Genomic DNA, 6,021 nt, shown 5'->3' with positions numbered 1-6,021 from the left:
TACCCAACTTTCCATCCAGGGGCCGCAGAAGATAACAACATTGAATAGATTTTTAAATGACAGTGAAAGACAGACATGAAGTTGAAGTTGCAATTCGATCACACCACAAGCTGTGAATTCAAAATACTTGTTTTGGTTTTATTTTAAATGGGCAAAGGCCATTTGGAATCCAGTGATGAATAACAAGGACTTGATGTGATAACCCATATTAAATCACTGGAAAAAAGGTTCCAACCCTAAAAAAACACAAATACTTTGTTTCAGGTCCTCAAATTATCCAATCAACTAATAAATAATATTTATTGTCTGTTATGTTTGAAATCCTGTTCAGTACTTTGAAGAACAATGACATTCTCTTAGTTCAGGGTAGTATCATTTCCCACCTAGCACAATGACTTAACACATAGTACGTGCTCAAAAATATTTTCCATTTAATTATTCTTTGCCATATACTTAGCACCAAGGGATGTGGCATTTTTCCAATGTTGACAGCAACACTTCAGCTGAAAAATCTCCATATTAGTAAAATGTGGTGCAAACCTGAATGGAGAGTGATTATGGTCTCACTTGTATTTAACACTGGAAAGTGTTGCTGAATGGTCTAAGAGGAGAGAGCAGAATTTAAACCAGAAATATGTGTGGGGTTCTTTTTGCCACTCAACTGTGATGATGCAGTAAAAACAAAAATGATTGCCCATGGGAGGCCTAGAATAGGATCTAGGTTGTCATTCATCAGGCCTCTGGCCCCTATTTTGTCTCTAGTGCAATGGGGACGACAAGCTGGCTAGCTCAGAATAGCAGGGACGCTCAAAAAGAGAGTGTAATAACATCTTTTGTAATCTGTGAAGTCCAGCACAAACGCAAGGGCTCAGTAACAGCAACCGTTTGACATTTCGTTGATTGCCACCTGCATAACGTTTTAAATCTATTTTCTCAGTCTTCGGCACCACAAGACCTGGCTAGGTACTATTATTTCCCTCCTTTTTTTCCAGATGGAAAGGTTAAGCAACTAGTTCAACATTACACCGCGCCACAACTTGAACCAGTAAAATCCTCTTACCCTTTAGCACTAAGCAGCCTTCCTTCTTGCTGTTATTTAATAGAGTCGTTGAAATCTCAGAGGGGTTCAACAAATGCGAATCGGTAAATTGCTAAATAAAAGTAGACGCCTTCCCACCCTGGTTGGTCCAAGCGGAGGCTTTTTCTGCCTCTCTCCCGAGGGGATCCTCACACTCCCCGCCTTCTGCCTTTGCCTAGGCTGCTCCCACCCCGACACCTCGGCATTTCTACGCATGCGTCGAGGGGAGGACGCCAGCCCACGGGACCTCCCTGCCCCACCCTCCTCGCCGAGTCTGCCCCGCCCCGCCCCGCCCCGCCCTGCCTCGCCCCGCCCCGGCCCCGCCTTCTCCATCGCAGCTGTAGCTGTCTTGGGAAAATTGGAAAATGAACTGAAGTCCCGCCGCTGTTGCTGTCTCCAGCGCTAATCGCACAGGTGTTTTGGGTCTGGCCAGAAGCCCCCTTCCCCGCACCCACTCCCAGCTCATTCTCCAGCCCGATCCTCGTGATAACCCAACAGTGACCTGTCTCTGCCGCAGTCGTCCCAGGTAGGGAGTTTGTGTACGGTTGCCAAGGAGACGTTGGCCTGCGGGTGGGGCAGACCCGTAGGTGAAGATGCTGCTCCACCTGGACTGGTGGAGGAGGGGGCATTGCTGGGAGTGGAGTAGCCGCTGGCCCCGCGACGAGGGCTGAGACGTCCATCGCCCGTTCACTGGGGTCCCCCCTCCTACTGCCGCCCCCCCTTCTGTTTCCCGATGGGGAAAAGAGGTGATGAGTGTGCTGTGCATGTTTTCAGGGTTGGGCCCGGCCGTCTTTATGTCTATACACTGAGCATTTAGCCAAGTGCGCGGTACTTGGTACATACTCATTAAAATTCGTTGAATGTGAGAATGGTAGACTAAGGGGCTTTGTCTAGACAGACAGTGACCTGGCCGAGGTCACACAAGTTGTACCCGGGCTCTTCTATGTAACAGAGCCTCTCGATAAGTAAATGTATGTGTAACAATATACATTAAAATATATCATATGTACATAAACCGCATTTCATCATCCATTCCCCCCAGGTATTACAGCAGGTCTCTCATCTCCCTCTGATTTGAAATTACTTTCACTTAGTAGAAAAGCAAGTGCCGCTCCACTTGTACCCTGTGTTGTGAATTTATTACATTCTGATTAGTTATTGACTTAGCATAGATGATATCAAATAAAATACTTAATAAAAAGTGTGTTCATAAAGGAAATACTTAATAAAAAGTGTGTTCATAAAGGAAAATACCTCTCATTTAAATTTAAAACTTGTAAAACACATGAATGAAAACACTGAACAAATGTCATTTATTTTCTTTTGCAATTTGTTTTTTTAAATGCAGTTTTTCATTCATGGAAAGAATTTCTGTTGTATTCTTTTATGACACAGCACTTGAACAATAGCTGATGCTTTTTAAAGGTCAGGCACCATACTAAAGCGCTTCACATGAATTATGTTATTTAATTCTCGAAATAATTCTATGAGGCAATTACTATTATTTTATAGATGAGGAAACAGAGATGTTAGAAGCCCTGCCCTCGGTTACATAGCTGTGAATTGTCAGAGTATTTGAACACTTCCTCCAGCGTCTAAGCATGTAACCACTGCCTTTTTGGATGTTCATATTAACACAAAAGTAATTCACAATCAGGTAAGTGTCCTGAGTATTTGGTTTGCAGGGAAAGGAGTATGGAGGTGGCCAGTCTTTCCCCTGTTGCAAACATCTTGATAGTCGTAGTGCTGCATTTAGCAGGAAGGTGCTGATTCAGGTGGCTATTGGCAGCAAAGGTGAAGATGGGTCTTCACAATTAGGTGTTGGGTTGGCCAAAAATTCCATTTAGTTTTGTCTGTAAAATAAAAGACAGTTGTTTTGCTTTCACCAATAACTTTATTGATCTATATATTTTGAGTATGTTGGCTATACATACTCACTATTGAATTCTAGTGGGTAGAGGCCAGGGGTGCTACTAAACATCATATGTTACTATGCATAAGACAGCCCCACAGCAAATAATTATTTGGCCAAAATGCTAGTGGTACCAAGAAACTTCACAAACCACTTTCAACACATTCGGTCAGTCACAGTACCTTCTCCATACACTGAACAAATCTTTTGTGTGTGTGTGTGTGTTTCAGTTGCATTTTTACCTTTCTTTAAATAAAAAAGCATAATATGCCAAAAGTGTTGCATATCTTCTCCCATCTAAAATATTAAAATGGCTGCACAAAGGTTCACCAATTTTGATGTTTTTTTAAATGCATGTTGATATGACAGCTGTCACAATACAGTCTAACCGAACTGTTTTGAACAGTGAAAGACAAACACCACTAGAGCCATCATACAGGAAAAAACTAAACAACAAATGTTTTGGCCAGCCCAGTATATACAGTCGTTGACCTTCAGCTGTGCCTCGCACAGAGAGCTGGGGCTCAGAGTCTGGTGGGGCAACACTAGTTACGCAGGCACAGTGGGAAGGTGTACTGGCAAAGACCAGCTGGGGGCCTTGTGGAGAGTGGAGGACAGACACCTAGCAGGCTGGGGGGATGAGAGGCATGTCCAGGGAAGCTTTCGTGAGGACCTCTAGGGGAATGCTGGGTGATTTTATTGTATAAGAACTGTTTCTGTTCTTCCTAGTCTTTTCCCTTCTTTCCATTCTGCCAATCCCTGCCAGATCACATCATGCCTCAAAAATCTTTTAATTTTATCATCAGCTTTTATTTACTATCTTGACCTGCCATTCGGTTTTCTCTCTGTTCTCACTGCAGTCTGTGTTTCCAGAGCTCCTTTCTATCCAGTGCACACCCCATACGTCCTTGACACTCTGCCTTGGCTCACTCATTGACTTCACTGGAAATTCCTTCTCTACTCCAGTCCCAATGTCAGCCATTGCCACTTGCTCAAATTCAGCCCGTTTTTTCAGAACTCAGATCAAGCATCACCTCCTCCAGGAAGTCTACACGACACCCTCTTCCAGTCAGAAGTTCTCTCCTCTTTTGTAACCACATGGTGGTTTATTATTTTTTTAATTGTCCCTATCAGTTTCTACCTTGTATTAAAATCATCTGGGTACAAATAGGGCTGATACACAGCAAGGACACTCTAGTTGTGAAAATACAGCATGTCTCTATATTGGTGTGTAAATAGCTGTAGCCCCAGGCCTCTGAGTACCCCACCTCCTACCACCCCATCTACGGGGAATAATTTGAATATCATCTCTGGGTATACATCATAGCTTTTGTGTGTGTGTGTGTGTGCTATTGCTTAAGACCCTGTCAACCTCTGAATTGTTGTGGGGATTAATTGAGATGATGTACTCAAGAGTAGTACTTAGCACAGTGCTTGGTATACACGGTAACTAGCATCAGTGGTCCTTCTTGCCCAAGAGTGAAGATAGAATGTATTCCTGTCTGCATTCCCAGAGATCCAAACAAACACTGGCCTTTGCACACAGGAAACAGCCCATCAGTTCTAGCCGATGAATATGTCCCAGTTGTCAGGAGGATTTTTTGAAGTTAAAATATCTGTTACACTGTTGTGTAATACTTTACTGTTAAGAGGCAAGCTTGCAAGTTCTGAGTGATAGTTTTTTAAGTTGGTAAAAAACATCTATAACAAAAACTTTTAATTTAACAAATTAAAAATCTCCACCTCAAAAAACCCCACTTCTAACTCAGTTCACTTGTGTTATTAAACATTTCCATGTTTGGTTTCGTTAATAATATATTAATATTAATATACTAATAGATTAACTCTGCATATATTACATTATTAAAATGGTTCTTCACAATATAATCGTTAATGTGAGATTTGAGGGGAAGAAAGAGGAAAGGTGAGAAAGTTATATTAGAATTTGGGATAAGAATTTAGAGACAAAAAAAAAATTTTAAAGCCATTATCTGCATTTCCACCAGTATTTGATCAGTCTAAACGCCCATATGCCCAACTAATTTACTGACTCCCTAGAATTTGACTTGAGTCAATGTCGCTGCTCCATTACTCTATGACAGAGTAGAGTTTCCAGTGCAAACTAACATAGCCAGGGAAAACCTTAGTCAGGAACGGTGGTCCATTATTACTTACCCAAAGCCCTTTCTCTCATCTTTATCAGGTTCCTCAGATCACCTGTGGACATTGCTAGACTTATTAGCAACACGTGGGGCCAAGAGCGTTGCAAACCTGATTTGGGTCCTGGAAGAAACTAGTTCCCCGCACTGAAGCTTCTTTCACGAAGCAGCATAACTCCTCACTGTGGTGGCCCTTCTGAACACACACAGACCTGTCACGGCCACTCAAGTCAGACATTGTGGGGATGAATTTATATTATTATGCACCGAAAAATAATCTTTATGCACATTTACCATGCTGTATACACATTTTTAATACTTATCATTGAATATTTTTAAGTTAAGAGCCCATCATACCATAGTCTATGAGAAGTAAAATGTATCAGGCCTGTCGTATGTTGTTAGTTGTTTTAATTTGCATAGTGATTTTGAGACCTTTCTTTAACTTAACCTCCTACATCAAAAATTACTAGAATAGTATTGTTTACCTAGTGATTTTTGTACTGTTTTACCTCGATGCCTGGCCTTCCCAGATGAGAGGAACGGCATGCTGTTTGCACTTTCCGTCAGACTCTTTTCCTCAAAAACTGTGAGGCCTGGGTACAGCTAAACAGATGTTCTAGTTGTGTGTTGTTATGTAACAACTTCATATGTAAAACCATGATGTAGTCAATCTTTATTTGTCTGAGAAATCACCTGTTGATTCTACATATGGAAATATAGTCTTTTTAGCTTCCTTTGGCATGTCACCAGCTTTTTTCTTTTTGGCAGATTATTCTAAAATTGGGCAGCTGAAACATGTGAATAATTTCCAGACCTCTGTCTCCCTAGAATTATAACATTTTCAGGGAATTAGAGAGTTTTTTTAAATG

At 41.6% G+C, this 6,021-nt stretch overlaps 1 protein-coding gene across 1 annotated transcript in view; it reads left to right on the top strand.

The window, feature by feature from the left end:
* The first annotated feature begins 1,436 nt into the window (after window positions 1-1,436).
* The window catches only part of ARMC2 (armadillo repeat containing 2), a 99,854-nt gene continuing 95,269 nt past the window's right edge, over window positions 1,437-6,021 (top strand). The window contains exons 1-2 of the mRNA XM_053664729.1: window positions 1,437-1,604; window positions 2,591-2,735. The gene's annotated coding sequence lies outside the window, so the exon portion shown is untranslated. The remainder of the gene's footprint in view (window positions 1,605-2,590; window positions 2,736-6,021) is intronic.

Source organism: Artibeus jamaicensis, unplaced genomic scaffold, assembly GCF_021234435.1.
Source record: "Artibeus jamaicensis isolate MK-2021 breed Jamaican fruit bat unplaced genomic scaffold, CSHL_Jam_final contig_387, whole genome shotgun sequence".
NCBI classification, from domain to species: domain Eukaryota; kingdom Metazoa; phylum Chordata; class Mammalia; order Chiroptera; family Phyllostomidae; genus Artibeus; species Artibeus jamaicensis.
Note: the sequence above shows the minus strand (reverse complement) of the source record. Positions and strands in the feature narration are given on the sequence as shown.